General features: G+C 43.7%; 1 protein-coding gene across 1 annotated transcript in view; it reads right to left on the bottom strand.

Annotated features, from left to right (window-relative positions):
* mei4 (meiosis-specific, MEI4 homolog (S. cerevisiae)) overlaps window positions 1-16,906 on the bottom strand; it is a 47,033-nt gene that overhangs the window by 14,154 nt on the left and 15,973 nt on the right. The gene's annotated exons all lie outside the window — the stretch shown is intronic.

The following is a 16,906-nucleotide window of genomic DNA, read 5'->3' as shown; positions in this document are numbered from 1 at the left end:
CAAGATTAAATTTGTCCCGTTTCTTTTAATCTATTCATAAACACTGACACTTGCAAGTTGAAAGGCGTTGAGGACGAGGACGTTGTAACAGTCACTGTCTGTCACATCATTTACTTGTCCTCATGGAGAGTGCTATGTTCATCCCATCCACTAGGTGACACCAGTAGCGTCTATACCTTGTGTATAAAAGAGGAAGTAGAAGAGTAAGAGGTAGCTTCAGTTTGAGTAACCACATGGTTAATGGCTGTTCTCTTAAACAAACCTGGCTTGAGAAACTTTTGTTTGCTGCTCAGCTAGGATCTTTTACATGGAACTAACATTGCTTCGAGTGCTGGAATGAGAATTTGCTGGGGTGCTTAGGACAAAGCAACTGCCCAAGGATTGTATTCCAAGCCTCCCGGACTACAAACAGAAGAACAAATACTTCCATCCATCAATACCCACCATTTGCAGATAAGACTGTTCATTCTTAAGACTGCTCACTTGATCAACTTCATTATTCATCAATATCTTTATGGGACATTTCACACTTATTCACTCACACCATTCTTTTTATGTGATTTATTTTGTGTTTGAGTTTGTTTGTTTGTTTGGTGTTTAGGGTGCAGTGTTCATGTAAAAATTCAATATATGCTGAGAAAAGATTTGCCTTTCTTGTTTTTTTTATTTTCGTTGATATACGTATACCCTGAACACAGAATCCAATAGGATAGAATGCAAGATTGATTCCCCCTCATTCTTCTGTATCAGGCCTGGTTTAAAATAGCTGGGACAGTTATAGAGTGGCGCCCAAACAGGGACAATTTGCTAATCAAGTGTTCAGAGTCTATGGTTTTATGTTGGTTTATCATTTGTTTTTTTGTTCTGTTTTAGTTATGTCAGATACATCACAAGGTGCGGAAGATGAGTACGAACCCAATCCTGATTTCACTGCCGGTCCTTTTGTCACCAGAAGAGATCCACGACCTGTGCAAGAACTCATTCATACTTTCAGTGACTTGTATCTCAACTCTGATGAAGATAATGATTCTAACATTCATCTTGATGTTACATTTCCTCCACCTCCTCCTCCTGATGAAGTAGTTCCTGAAATTCACCCTTCAACACAATTTATGGATTCCTTGACCAACCGTATAACAGCTTTGGAAGGTGAAGTTCAAGCATGCACCCAAAAAGTGAGTCAATGTTGTTCATATTCTGAGTTTAAGGACCAGTGTCAGAAGTTGGAGGAAAAGTTGAACTACAAGATTGAAAGGGAATGTGAGAGAGTCAAAAAAGTACTTGAGCTTAGTATAGCTGATTTGGGAAAGTCTATGGTGGATTGTTTGAAGAGGAGAGATGTACAAATTGACACTAAGCTTAAGTCATATGCTCATGTCATGTCTACTCCAGTTTCCCTTCCTTTGCTCACACCAGCCTTGCCAAAAGACTCTACTAGATCACGTACTGAGCAGCTTCATCATCGTACTCACAACCTACCAGATACCACATCAACTGCTCCGTATGTACCTCCGGTAAAGGTTGAATTCCCACAATTTGGGGCAGATGAAGACAATGATCCAATTTCCTTTGTTGAACGTTGTGAAGAATATTTTGCACTCAGACCACTCACTGACTCAGAAATATTAGCTTCGCTTACTTCAGTGTTAAAGGGGACTGCTAAACACTGGTGGCTAGCAGAGAGAAGACACATTTTCACTTGGGACCAGTTTAAACAAGATTTCCTGCATGCTTTCTTGACTGATGACTATGAAGCTGAATCCGCCAAACGTTTGCTGGAGAGGAAACAAGGTCCAAAAGAACCAATTAGAGACTTTGCATACCATTATCGTGCCTTATGTTTAAGATGGAAGAAGGAGATGTCTGAGAAGGAGATCGTACAGTCCATTTTGAGAAATTGCAATCCCCGACTCGCAAGTTTGTTAAGGGGCACTGTAAAAGAGGTGAGTGGATTAGTAAGAGTGGGCACGCAAATTGAGAGGGATTTTGAAGAAGCCAAGAGGTATTGGAATCAGGCCAATACTGAAATGCAGAAGCGCAAGAACCAAACTGACAGAGATACCATCACAAGTCCAATCCCTCACATGCAAGTGTTCTGCAGTCTGTTCCTAATGCCAACATGTTGAACTTGAAGTTTCTCGTCCTGCCAATGTTGATCCGAGGGAGATATTTTCAAGCTATGATGGATACGGGAAGTTCACTGACTCTAATAAAAGAATCCTGTTGGAGACAGTTGAGTCGCAAAGAACAGCTGAATTCTAGTCATGGTCAGACCTTCAAACAAGCTAATGGCCAAGTGTTATCAGCTTTGGGGATGTGGAACTGTGAATGTGAAGTGCAAGGAAGGAGGTATGATTTGACTTTGTATGTAATGAAGGACAAAGATCTCACTGTACCTATCATCTTGGGTATGGATTCTTTGATGTCTACGGGAATCAACTTGAATTTTCATAAAGCCCAATATACCTTACCTACCTCAAATCACTGCCAAGAAGAGACATTCCCATTCATGTCATCCAATTCTTCCAATGCATTGATATCTTTCTATCTTGCCTTGCCCACACCAGAAGAGTCACCTGAAACGCAAACATTTATCCATCAACTTGTCACCAGGGCAGACACATCTCCAGAATACAGGTCACAGCTCAAGCATCTGATGAGAGAATGGCCCACTGTTTGTACCAACGAAATAGGACACACGGATGTAGTCAAACATCGCGTTATAACCACCAGTGAAGTACCTATCCTTAAGAGACCTTACAGAGTATCACCTGAGAAACAGCAATTCATCGAACAAGAAATCAAGGTAATGCTGGACAAAAACATCATTAGGCCTTCACTTTCTCCATGGGCTGCTCCGGTGGTCCTGGTACCGAAGAAAGGAGGTGGTCAGAGATTCTGTGTCGACTTTAGAGGTTTGAATTCAAAGACGTACTTGGACGGTTATCCCATGCCAGATACATGAAATCCTCGAGTCTTTGCATGGAGCAGCCATCTTTAGTACCCTCGACCTCAAAAGCGGATACTGGCAAGTTGAGATGGAGCCAGAGAGTATCCCTAAAACTGCTTTTACTACAGCGTCTGGATTATATGAATTTCTTCGTTTACCTTTCGGCCTTAAAAACGCTGCAGCCACATTTCAGCAACTTATGGAGTTTGTGTTGAAAGACGTGAGGGGTAAGAGTTGTTTCGTATATATAGATGATGTCGTGGTTTACTCCAAGTCAGAGGAAGAACATCTAGCCCATCTAGGAGAAGTATTCCAGTGTCTGAGTCGGGCAGGTCTCACTCTAAACCTCCAAAAGTGCAATATAATGCAGAAATCCTTGAAGTTTTTGGGACATGTAATTTCAGCAGAAGGAATTAAAACTGACCCTGCTAAAGTTGAAGCGGTAGCCACATTTCCTGTTCCCAAATCACTGAAAGAGGTGCAACGTTTCTTAGGTCTAGCAGGATGGTACCACAGGTTTATCCCTCAATTTTCTGAGAAAGCGGCCCCCCTGCATTCCTTGAAAAGGAAAGGAGCTACTTGGACTTGGACAGCGGAGTGTGAACGTTCTTTTGAATTGATCAAGCATGAATTGACCAGTGCCCCAGTTTTAATTGCCCCAGATTTTTCAAAGCCTTTTAGAGTCCAGACTGACGCGAGTGACCTTGGTTTGGGAGCCGTCCTTACCCAAGACATAGATGAGGTGGAACATGTCATTGCTTATGCCTCACGTCTTTTGCAAGGAGCTGAGAAGTCATATTCGGTTTCGGAGAAAGAGTGCTGTGCAGTGATATGGGCAGTTGAAAAATGGAGGCCGTATTTGGAGGGACGACGTTTCGAGGTGATCACTGATCACGCTGCTCTAACCTGGGTGTTTAACCATCCAAAACCATCTTCACGTCTGACCCGCTGGTCCATTCGCCTGCAAGACTTTGATTTCACTGTCAAGTATCGAAAGGGTCAATGTAACATCGTACCTGATACCTTATCACGCAGTTTCCTAGATATCTCACCACCTACTATGCTGGCACAGGTAAAATCCCAAGATTCATCAACCACTTTTTCTTCATTTCCTGTTGAATGGACAGACATTGCAAAAGCCCAACAGGAAGATGCAGGCAGCCAAGAGATCATCGAAAAAACCAAAACATCTTCTGATCCTGATCCCACACGCATTCATTTCCTGTTGAAAAATGGATTTCTATTCCGCAGCATGCCACAAGGACCGGGAGGGCCCAAACTTCAAATAGTCATACCCCCCAGCTTAAGACAAGATTTTCTTAACTATGCACACAACAACCCTCTAAGCGGACATCTTGGCAGACTTAAAACTCTGCTAAGACTTGTGGACATTTGCTACTGGCCCACTATGCGCTCCGATGTGTGGAAACATTGTAAGGAGTGTCAAGTATGTCAACAACACAAGCCATCCGTTTCAAAACTTGCTGGCTATATGCAGTCTACGCCAGTAGTTGAACCCGGACATATGCTGGGAGTTGATCTCATGGGACCCTTTCCCAGAAGTGCTAAGCAGAATGAACATCTCTTAGTAATTGTGGACTACTGCTCAAAATGGGTGGAGTTTTTCCCTTTACGTGTTGCAAAAGCTCCACAGATTGCACGTATCCTGGTGGAGGAGATCTTCACTAGATGGGGTACCCCAGTGTATCTGGTGTCTGACAGAGGAACTCAGTTCACCTCACAATTAATCTGTCAAGTCTGCAAGCAATGGAGTGTCGTTCAAAAGCTAGCCACGACTGCACACCCTCAAACAAACCTCACAGAAAGGGTCAACCGTACTCTAAAAACCATGATTGCCTCGTGTGTTCAAGACTACCACCGCCATTGGGATAGATGGTTGGCAGAGTTCCGTTTTGCCATCAACACGGCATGGCAAGAGAGTACAGGATTCACTCCGGCAGAAGTCATGCTGGGTCGAAAGTTAAAGGGTCCTTTAGAAAGGGCAATTCTCAAATCACCTGACCCCGATAACCCAGCATACCCAATTCTGGAGAAGTACAAAGAGCTGATCCAGACTGTACAAAGGAATGTAGCACGAGCCCAAGGGAAACAACGTCATTACTACAACCTACGAAGGCGACCAGCTCACTTCCAAGTTGGAGACTGGGTTTGGGTTCGTACTCATCCTCAATCACGGGCTAGTGATGGTTTTATGGCCAAGCTTGCGGCAAAATGGAAAGGTCCTGCTAGAGTGATCAAATGTCTGGGTCCTGTAAATTACTCTGTGTCCTTTGTTGATGATCCTGATCATGTAGATTCTTTTCATGTTCAAAACTTAAAGCCATTTCATGGTATTGTGCAAACCCTTTCTAATTAAGGGAGGGAATATGTAACAGTCACTGTCTGTCACATCATTTACTTGTCCTCATGGAGAGTGCTATGTTCATCCCATCCACTAGGTGACACCAGTAGCGTCTATACCTTGTGTATAAAAGAGGAAGTAGAAGAGTAAGAGGTAGCTTCAGTTTGAGTAACCACATGGTTAATGGCTGTTCTCTTAAACAAACCTGGCTTGAGAAACTTTTGTTTGCTGCTCAGCTAGGATCTTTTACATGGAACTAACATTGCTTCGAGTGCTGGAATGAGAATTTGCTGGGGTGCTTAGGACAAAGCAACTGCCCAAGGATTGTATTCCAAGACTCCCGGACTACAAACAGAAGAACAAATACTTCCATCCATCAATACCCACCATTTGCAGATAAGACTGTTCATTCTTAAGACTGCTCACTTGATCAACTTCATTATTCATCAATATCTTTATGGGACATTTCACACTTATTCACTCACACCATTCCTTTTATGTGATTTATTTTGTGTTTGAGTTTGTTTGTTTGTTTGGTGTTTAGGGTGCAGTGTTCATGTAAAAATTCAATATATGCTGAGAAAAGATTTGCCTTTCTTGTTTTTTTATTTTCGTTGATATACGTATACCCTGAACACAGAATCCAATAGGATAGAATGCAAGATTGATTCCCCCTCATTCTTCTGTATCAGGCCTGGTTTAAAATAGCTGGGACAGTTATAACGTCTTTGTGCTGGCTAAGATGTTAAAACGGCACCACAAAACTCTTTACGACAAATACAAAGTCAAATCTGGATGTCAACCAAAACAAAAAAAATATTTGTGATGCCTTTGCCAATGTGACACCTTACCAGAAAGGCTCTCAACGACAGAAAGAAATAACAGACACAATGACGTTTCATATCGCTAAAGATATGTCGCCATTAAATACCATCGCCAAAGAGGGATTTAAGAAAATTATCTTTTTCCAAGTTGCGCTAAAAGAGCTGTATGAAAAATGCAAATCTAAGATTGAAGGAGAACTGTCGCACGTGGAATTCTATGCAGCTACAACAGACTTGTGGTCCAGCAGGACAAAGGAGCCCTACATGAGTCTACATGAGTCCATTTCATCACAGAGGACTTCGAGCTAAAAAGTCGCTGTTTGCAGACTGCATTTTTCCTGGAAAGCCAGACAGCCGAGAATATCGCAGAGGCCTTGAGAGAAGCGGTGTCCACTTGGGGCTTAGATGAGATATGTCAAGTCTGTATAACAACAGATAATGCAGCTAACATGGTGAAAGCTGCCGATCTAAAAAGTGGACCAGGCTACAGTGCTTCGGCCACAGACTGCATCTTGCAGTTGGTGAGTAATGACCATGATCTTTATCCTAAATAAATATACATTTTACTCCGCTGTTTTACTTAATAACCTGTCCTGAACCTGACAAAACTTGTAAAAAGAATTTGTTGCATGTGTATACGTAGAGCTCTAAAACGTAAGAAAAAAATACAGACACTAAACATTTAATTTTAAACAACTTATTATTGAATCAGTGGCAAAAAAAAAGTTTTATGAGCACATTTATAGGAGCTCTTTACCAAAACGCGATAACTCCATTGTCACGCCCCAGTGCTGATCTGTCTGTTTTTTCCCCATAGTGTGCGTTTACACTTACCATGTGCTTCTGTGTCACCGTGGTGCCCGTCTCCGCCCTCTTGTTTCATTATTATCTTGTTATTGGTCACCATCACCTGCTCTGCATTATGATAATCACTCCTTCTCTATTTAGTCTCCTCATGTGTGCTGTCTGTTGTCAGATCGTCGAGTTGTTAGTTGTTGATAGTCCATGTTTTAACTTTATCCACATCTCTTGTCGAGTTGTTAGTTGTTGATAGTCCATGTCTCAACTTTATCCACATCTCTTGTTTAGCCTGCACAGAGATCGTGCCCGTTTTGTTTTCATCCTCTAGTTTTGTTTTTTCCCACTTCCTCCTGCTTTCAGGCAGCGCTACTCTCCCACCTTCCGTGTTAGAGCTCATCGATCGCTGTCACTCCTCTTCTTTGCCGCGCCGCAGCGCACCACCAGTTCCCCGCCTCCCTGTCAGTTTATCCGGGCATTGCATCAGAGGATTTCCAAGTGGAATTCGTCCAGGAGGCCCTTTTGGATCTGCTCCAGACTGCCCTGTTCCTGGATAGTTTTTGTTTGTTAATTCTTATTTTTATTTTTTCTGTCCTTTTGAAATTAAGCCCATCTAATAAACTGACCTTTTGAGCACCTGCAAATGAGTCCCAGTCTCGCCCTTGACAGAACGATCTGACCACCATGGACTCAGCAGGTGCAGATCCCCTCAGATCAGCCGTCACCCAGCAGGGCATTCTCTTGGGCCAACATGCCTCCCAGCTAACATCCACGTCCCGGGAGATTGAGTTCCTTAATGCCAAGTTGTCGGAGCTGACTGCCCAGCTCCAGGAACTTCGGAGACCGACATCTGCAAGATCGGAGGACCCCACTAGCCTTTCCTCTACCCGTCATGATCCTGAGCCTCATGCCAACAACCCACCTCCCTATGATGGGAACCCTACCTCCTGCAGAGCCTTCCTGTCTCAGTGCTCCCTAGTCTCAGTGCTCCTCCAGCCCCGCCGGTATGCCCAGGAAGAGACTAAGGTGGCTTATGTTCTAACCCTCCTCACAGGCAGGGCCCGTGACTGGGGAACTTCAGTGTGGGAGGCCCGGGCTTCCTTTTGTGCCTCTTTTGAGGCTTTTCGACAGGAGATGGTCAAATTATTCGACCATTCTGCTCGGGGTGATGAGGCAGCAGCCCAGCTGGCACGGCTACGGCAAGGAGGCCGTTCAGTGACTGAGTTTGCCATTGAATTCAAGACCTTAGCAGCGGCCTGTGACTGGAATGAGGGGGTTTGCAGAGCTGTGTTCCGTGCTGGACTAGACGAGGAGATCCAAGACAAGATCGCCACCCAAGAGCTTCCACGCAGTTTCGATTATCTGGTCGACCTGGCCCTCCGAGTTGAGAGCCGCCTTCGCCTTCGTCACCAACAATTGACTGCTCGCACTTCTTGGAGGGTGGGTGAAATGACCAGCGAATCCACCCCGGTCCTGCCTCTGCCATCTCCTGCTGACCCTGAACCCATGCAGGTGGGACGTCTGGGTCTTACTCCTCAGCAGAAGCAAGAGAGACTCACCCGGGGCTTATGTCTCTACTGTGGGAGGGCCGGACACTTCGTCGGAAAATGCCCGCTAAAAGCCAAGGCCCATCAGTAGCTAGGGGGATTCTGGTGGCCACATCTCCGCTTAATTTCCCCCACTCCTCCCGCACACTACTTCCCGTGGGTGTCCAGTTTGGAGGTTCTAGTCACTCCTGTTCAGCCCTGGTGGATTCTGGGGCTGGTGGTAGTTTCCTGGACACGGCACTGGCCAAGCAGAGGGGAATTCCCGCCATTCCCCTCTCTACTCCTATCTCTGTTCGGTCTCTGGATGATTCCCCTATCACTACCATCACTCACCTCACCCCTCCTGTAAGTCTTATCGTTTCTGGCAATCACCATGAGATAACCGAGCTGTGTCCCTGCCTCCTCACTGGCCTTATGATTGTGCCTTCAACCTCCTCCCAGGCACTTCTCCGCCCAGGGTTCGGTTATATTCCCTGTCTGGTCCAGGAAGAGAGGCTATGGACAAATATATTCATGAGTCCCTTGATGCCGGTCTCATACGTCCCTCCTCGTCTCCTGCTGGCACAGGGTTTTTCTTTGTTAAGAAGAAGGACGGCTCCTTGCGCCCTTGTATTGATTACAGATGTTTGAATGACATTACCATTAAGAATAGGTACCCCCTGCCCTTAATGTCATCTGCCTTTGAACTTTTGCAGGGAGCCAAGGTCTTCAGTAAGTTGGACCTCCGTAATGCTTATCACCTGGTTTCGGATTCGAGAGGGGGATGAGTGGAAGACAGCATTCATCACTCCTTCGGGACATTATGAGTACCGGGTGCTACCCTTTGGCCTGACAAATGCCCCAGCTGTCTTCCAGGCCCTGGTTAATGACGTGTTGCGAGACATGGTTAACAAGTTTGTCTTTGTGTACCTAGATGACATTCTTATTTTTTCTCCTTCACTTCAGGTACACACCCAACACGTGCGCCAGGTGCTTCAACGGCTGCTGGAGAACCAGCTATATGTTAAAGAGGAGAAGTGCGTTTTCCACTCCAAGTCAGTTCCCTTCCTGGGCTATATCATTTCGGCGGAGGGAATCAAAGCTGATCCCGCTAAGGTAAGGGCCGTAGCCGAGTGGCCACCTCCAGACTCACGAAAGGCACTGCAGCGGTTTCTGGGATTTGCCAACTTCTACAGGCGCTTCATCAGAAACTTTAGTCAGGTTGCTGCACCCTTGACAGCTCTTACCTCCACTAAGGTACCGTTTAGGTGGAATTTGAAGGCTCAGGAGGCCTTTAATGACCTAAAGTCCCGATTCATTTCTGCTCCTGTTCTTTCATTTCCAGACCCTGAACGTCAGTTTATTGTGGAGGTGGATGCTTCTGAGATTGGAGTAGGTGCGGTCCTTTCTCAGAGATCCCCCAGAGATGGGAAGGTACATCCCTGTGCCTACTACTCTCACCGCCTGAGCCCAGCAGAACGGAATTATGACGTAGGGAACCGGGAACTGTTGGCGGTCAGACTGGCCTTAGGTGAGTGGCGTCACTGGTTGGAGGGGTCAGCACAGCCCTTCTTGGTTTGGACGGACCATAAGAACTTGGAATACGTCCGTTCGGCCAAGAGGGTGAGTTCATGCCAGGCCCTGGAGTCCTCCAGTGGGGGCATTCATCCAAGTTAGTCTGTCATCCTGGGGTTCGGAGATCTCTGGCTGCCATCCGCCAGTGATTTTGGTGGCCATCCATGGCCCAGGACGTCAGGCAGTTTGTGTTTGCCTGCCCAATTTGCGCCCAGAACAAGAGTTCTAATCAGCCTCCTGTTGGTCTGCTACACCCCTTACCCATCCCCTCCCGCCCCTGGTCACACATAGCCCTTGACTTTGTCACTGCCATTTCATCCCCCTTCCCAAACTGCCTTCAGCTAAGGAGACCTCTCAAGTGGTGGTTGACCACATCTTCCGGATTCATGGCCTTCCGGTGGACGTGGTTTCTGATAGGGGGCCACAGTTTGTCTCCCGGTTCTGGAAGGAGTTCTGTCGACAGATCGGGGCCTCTATGAGTCTGTCGTCAGGTTTTCACCTTCAGACCAATGGGCAGTCCGAGCGGGCAAACCAGGTTCTGGAACAAGCTCTCCGCTGCCTGACATGCCATAATCCGAGTTCTTGGAGCCAACAGTTATCCTGGATTGAATATGCCCATAACTCCTTGCCAGTGGCGGCCACAGGTATGTCTCCATTCCAGTGCTCCATTGGTTTTCAACCTCCTATGTTCCCCTCAGGAGCCCGATGCTGCTGTTCCGTCTGCCTTAGCCTTCGTCCGCAGGTGTCGCCGCACCTGGAGGAGGGCTGAGGAAACCTTGGCTCGGGTTTCCAGACGAACCAAAGCAGCGGCTGACCGTCACCGTATTTCTGCTCCCCGCTATGTATGTGGTCAGAGAGTATGGCTGTCTACCAAGGACCTTCCTCTCTGGGTGGCTTCTCGCAAGTAAGCCCCCAGGTTCATGGGGCCATATCAGATCACCAAGGTATTGAGTCCGGTGGCGGTAAAGCTCAAGTTACCTCCCATACTTGGTCGGGTACACCCAGTCTTTCTAACCCATCTGCTACTAACCCTCCCCCTCCCCCTCTCTGTCTAGTGGATGGTTCCCCAGCCTTCACTGTCAGGAGGTTGCTGGATGTCAGACGTCGAGGTCGGGGATTTCAGTATCTGGTGGACTGGGAGGGATATGGTCCGGATGAGAGGAGTTGGGTCCCGGCTCGGGATATTCTGGATCGGTCGCTGATCGAGGACTTCAACCGGCAGCGTGGTGGTACCTTCCCTGGAGCGCCAGGGGGCGCTCCTGGGGAGGGGGGTAATGTCACGCCCCCGGGCTGATCTGTCTGTTTTCCCCAAAGTGTGTGTTTACACTTACCATGTGCTTCTGTGTCACCGTGGTGCCCGTCTCCGCCCTCTTGTTTCATTATTATCTTGTTATTGGTCACCATCACCTGCTCTGCATTATGATAATCACTCCTTCTCTATTTAGTCTCATCATGTGTGCTGTCTGTTGTCAGATCGTCGAGTTATTCTCGTCCATGTCTCAACTTTATCCACATCTCTTGTTTAGCCTGCACAGAGATTGTGCCCGTTTTGTTTTCATCCTCTAGTTTTGTTTTTTCCCACTTCCTCCTGCTTTCAGGCAGCACTACTCTCCAGCCTTCCGTGTTAGAGCTCACCGATCACTGTCACTCCTCTTCTTCGCCGCGCCGCAGCGCGCCACCAGTTCCCCGCCTCAACAGCGCCCCCGTCTCCCTGTCAGTTTATCCGGGCATTGCATCAGAGGATTTCCAAGTGGAATTCGTCCAGGAGGCTCTTTTGGATCTGCTCCAGACTGCCCTGTTCCTGGATTTTTGTTTTTTTTCTTATTTTTATTTTTTTTGTCCTTTTGAAATTAAGCCCATCTAATAAACTGACCTTTTGAGCACCTGCAACTGAGTCCCAGTCTCGCCCTTGACATCCATTTGAATAGTTTTCAGGGAATTTTTTTTTTTTTACCTAGACCCACACATTTTGTGAATATTCAATTTATCCTGTTAAAATTTGTTTTTTTTTTTTGTTTTTGCTCAGCCTGAACATGTTGAATAATGATTATTAAATCAAACAACTGTATTGTTGTTGACAGATTCAAAGTTAATTTTTTTTTTTAAAAAAAAGTCTTGTCTTTGTTTTTTTCCTCATAAATCCGAACATGAAAAATAAATGTTACGTGACAGTTCTCCGTAACAAACGCGACTGCCCTGAAAGCGGCACTAAAACTTTTTTTTTTTAATAAAAAAAAAAAAAAAAAAAAAAAAAAAGAGCGAAAAGTGAAAGAGCTCAATTCAGCACCGCGGTTTTCAGGGCGCGAGCAGAGATGCATGTCAAAGCCTTCTTGCTTTTGTACAGACAACAAATACATACAAAATGTGTCAAAATACCCATCTTGGAAAGTGTGTTTGAAAAAGTCTGTGGTTATGTCTTTAGTGAAAGTAAAGAGTTGAGAAAGAAATCAGATGTGTATCATTATAATGGATGTCTCTTAAAGTGACCGCACCTAATTTACTAGCTCTGCTGTCAGTGTCTTTAATGTATGAAAATGAAGGTAAATCACTCACTGCTCTTGACTGAATTACTTTGTAGTTTTAACCAGAATTTATCCACAGAATTTATTTCGCCTAAGCAGCAGTGCTTCGCCTGTGCTTCCCCATAATATAGTCCCAAGTCAATATCTGCCTAGGAAATCGCCTAGTGTTAATCTGGATCGCTATTTGTACTCGTTGTGAATACGCAGGCCACAAGAAGTAATTAGGTGGGTTTTTTTATTTATTTTTTTTATCACTTTTACTCAGGCCATGCTAGCTGGCAACAAAGGATTCCATTCATTGTGCTAAGCTAAGCTAACGCCGACCCTGTCAAACTAAAACAATGCATGCACTGACACAAAAATGCATTTGCCCACCTATCTAAATGTAGGAAATAATGTGAATAAGCCCTATTTCAAAAAACGGTGGAGTGTTCCTTTAAGTGTTTCTTTCTTTATTTGCTAATGCAACCTTTTCACACCACAGCCTGGACAAAATTGAGCATTGCTTGCTTGGTAATTGTTCAACAAAGTATTGATAGTTGCGTAAATATTGACATACTGACAGCTGTCTGAAGTTTTGGATGATTCCATTGGTGGTAAAAAAAACGGCATGGTTTTGTAACGTACAGTGTCAGAAACAGAATGAGACAATCCATAAAAAAAAGGTGAAATATAGGCAGAAGATTGTTTATTTGAATTCTGGCGCTCTCTCGTGAAGGCTTGTGACGCGCTCTGACACACCTGTCATCTGATGGAGGCGAAACTTAGCGATCGCCTTTTTCTTTATTGGTTTTATTTGTCAACATTTTTCAACATTTTTTTTATGTTGAATGTGCGAGTATCTGTATGATTACCTTCTGTTTGAGCGCAAATCAGCTCGCTTTTACTGTGTAATCACAGCTATCAATGTGAACGCTGTCTATATGAATAGAGTGTGATTTTTGACTTTATGGCTTATCTCTATGATTACCATCCCTATTACTGGCCATCAGCACATGATAATTGACTATATGAACAGAAATCATTTTAAATGCTGCATTTCTAGCAATCTCATGATGTTCTGTAATTGGCATAAAAAGTTAAATCTTTATTTTTCTCACTCAAATTATTCTTATTGTATTTTTCTAGTGCTTAAATAAATCACTTATATGATGTCCAAGTTTCTGTCTATCGTTTTATAATTGAAAAACTATGCAGTGGTATGTTTAATGACTAAAATAATTTGTAGAATCCTTCAATACAGTTAGTAAAAAAAAATTATATTTGGGGGGTGGGGCGGATAGACAGTCTCAGAAAAATGGTTGCAGGAATCAAATTTTTCATGGTAGCTTCTTCAGATCTTAAATATAAACTCAAGAAACATTTGACTTTCAACCAGGTCTCTGAACCGGTTCAAGGAATGAAAACGAAAAAAGGAAACAAATAAAATTTTGACAGGAACAGAACCAGAAACCAAAACAAAATCTAATTTTATAGATTAGCTTCACGCTGAATCACACATGCGCAGTATCATCAGCTCCTCGTTTCTCGAATCGGACGCGTCTGACAGAAACAGTTCTTGACTCGTGAATGAGTCAATCTTTCGTTCATTATCTGGCTCGGCTCGGTGTTCATCTTCAGTTCTCTCTTTACAGCAGTTCAGTCAGTGTACAGTTTGAGTAAATGAATTACTCCGGGATATTGGTTTGTTTTAACTCAGAGGGAGTGTCAGCCACATTAAAAAAGTTAACAGCTTAAGTAATTTGTGGATTAATGCGTATTGGAGACGAGAACTGTTTAAAACTATTCAGTTCGATTTGGTGAACTGGTTTAATAAGACCCGGTTACATCGAGTGATTTGTTCATGAACAGGATATCACAAACTGCTTTGTTTTGAACTCTCTCACAACAGACCGGAAGAAGAGAACATGCTGAATAAAGTTGTAGTTTTTGCTATTTTTGGACCAAAATGTATTTTCGATGCTTCAACAAATTCTTACTGACCCTCTGATGTCACATGGACTACTTTGATGATGTTTTTCTTACCTTTCTGGACATGGACAGTATACCGTACACACAGCTTCAATGGAGGGACTGAGAGCTGTCAGACTAAATCTAAAATATCTTAAACTGTGTTCTGGAGATAAATTTACACGTTTGGAATGACATGAAGGTGAGTTATTAATGACTAGAGCCCGACCGATATATTGGCCGGCCGATATGAGCTAATTGCATTTAAATCGGCATCGGCATTTATAACGGCCAATGAAACATGAGAAACGGAGTCTCATGCTTCACTCATGTTATGAGTGTTGCATAGTTTGCCCACCAGAGGGCGGTCTGCAACTCCAGAGTTGACAACAGCGCCAGAAATTCACTACAGAAGAAAGCGATCAGCCAAGCCACCCAGGTGAGTCTGTCGTTCGTCATGTGAAATGATTGTAGATTTAGTTCATACACTGTATCTAAAAACGGTGTGGTAGTTCTAGCTAACGGTCCTATCATTATCACTTCTAAATATTCTGCAACATCACTTACAGCCGCTAATGCATTGCTATATTAGATTAGCCACAAAGCTAATACCATGTTTATCAGTGGAAGAGCGCGAACGTTAATAAGAGGTCAAACTATAATGTTGGCATTTAACTTATTCTTATTCTATTGCGGTTTGTTTCCCACATAATGACCGCATAATGGTCCTTTCACACAGGACGCGGTATGCACGGCGCTTGCCCGCTGGGTTTAGCGTTGCCCTTCAGATACAACGCGATTTGCGCTGCGCTATGGCGTTGGTGGAGTTTTAAAAACTTTTAGCGGGAGCTCTTTCATAGTCTGTTGTTCCTCCTTTCGGTCAGCAGCAAACATGTATCTGTCCCGTTGTAAGAAGCGAGCGATAGCGCTAGTCCTGCTGATGAGAATTAAGAGAGAAGCAAGGAAGAAGAGGCTACCCTCAGGTCCAGAGCACAATTTGGTGAATTCAGGCTGGTTACGTTACTCTAACGCTAATATAGCTTCCTTTTTAGCAGGCCCCTTAAATGCTTGCTATTAACTTGTTTGAAGGTGGTTCTTCTCAAAACTGACAGCAGTGTGTTCATGGCACTAACATTAACCATTCAACTTCGAATTGATTCCGTAATCTTCCGGTAACAGTAGGCTAACTTTACGTTCGCCAGTGCATGACGATGTTTTGATTCAGACTGCACAAAGAGAAGAGGAGAAGATATACGGGTCCGTTGTGAATGTGTCTGTGAGAGCCAATGTAGTGTAGTTACAGAAACTACAGTAGGTGCGTCAGAAATGATTAAACCAGAGGGGACATGTAAATAAATGTGAGCTGAACACGCGCTTTTTTCTTTTTACATATTGTTTCAAAGCAGCTTTACAGACATAACAGGGAAATGTTGAAATAATATAGTTAAATATAAGTAGGTAATACCTATTGCTTGACAAATAAAAAATATATATATATTTCTCATTTTTGCCTATGTAGGAGATCCCTGTTTATTATTATTATAATTCTAATGATGACATGAGTAATGATACATGGTGATATTATTAATACACATGCTTATTCTTTCTCTGTCTCTCTTTCTGCCCTACAGATGGCTGAAAAAGGGAAATGCTGTAGCAGCAAAGTGTGGGACTACTTCTGCAAATACCTTAAATTATAATACTAAAGTTATTTACAGTACACACACAGACTGTCAAAACCAGCTTCAACTGGAAGAAAGTAAAAGTGTTAAATGTTTAAAACCAGACTGTTTTTTGATCATTAAAAAATATATACTTTTGATGTGCAATTGTTTAGTCATTGAGACTGTAATCTTTTTTTTTTTTTTTTTTTTATACATAAATCCCTTCTGGAAAATGGTTTATACAGCCCACATACATAGAACAGGCAGATATTTTGCTATTGAATGTTGTGTAAGTGCCGTTTATAGGAAATGGGTCTAATATCCAGTTTATTTTCAAAATCAAAATATCGGCTTATAAATCGTCTCTTTTCGAGGTAATATCGGCATCGGCCCCCAAAAATCCATATCGGTCGGGCTCTATTAATGACATCATTTTCATTTTTGGGTGAACTATCCCTTTAAGCAAGCAAGTACAGAAAGATCTGTCTGGTGTAAAAAAATAAAATTGCCTAATTTTTTTTTATTATTATCATTGTTATTTGTGTAATGTCCACAAAATGGCCTATGATCCTACATAAAAAAAAAAGTCTGTGGCCAGAACAGACTGTATGAAAACAGGGCCAGCACTACAGATAGTGCTTCCCTTTTGCTCAAAGACATCAAATCTGATCAAAATTAGATTTTGAGGTTCCATGCAGCATATGGCTGCATTAGCTGTTACAGAGATGTGTAAGA

This window comes from Carassius gibelio, chromosome A20, assembly GCF_023724105.1.
Source record: "Carassius gibelio isolate Cgi1373 ecotype wild population from Czech Republic chromosome A20, carGib1.2-hapl.c, whole genome shotgun sequence".
Lineage (NCBI taxonomy): Eukaryota > Metazoa > Chordata > Actinopteri > Cypriniformes > Cyprinidae > Carassius > Carassius gibelio.
This window is presented reverse-complemented; position numbering and strand designations above follow the sequence as displayed.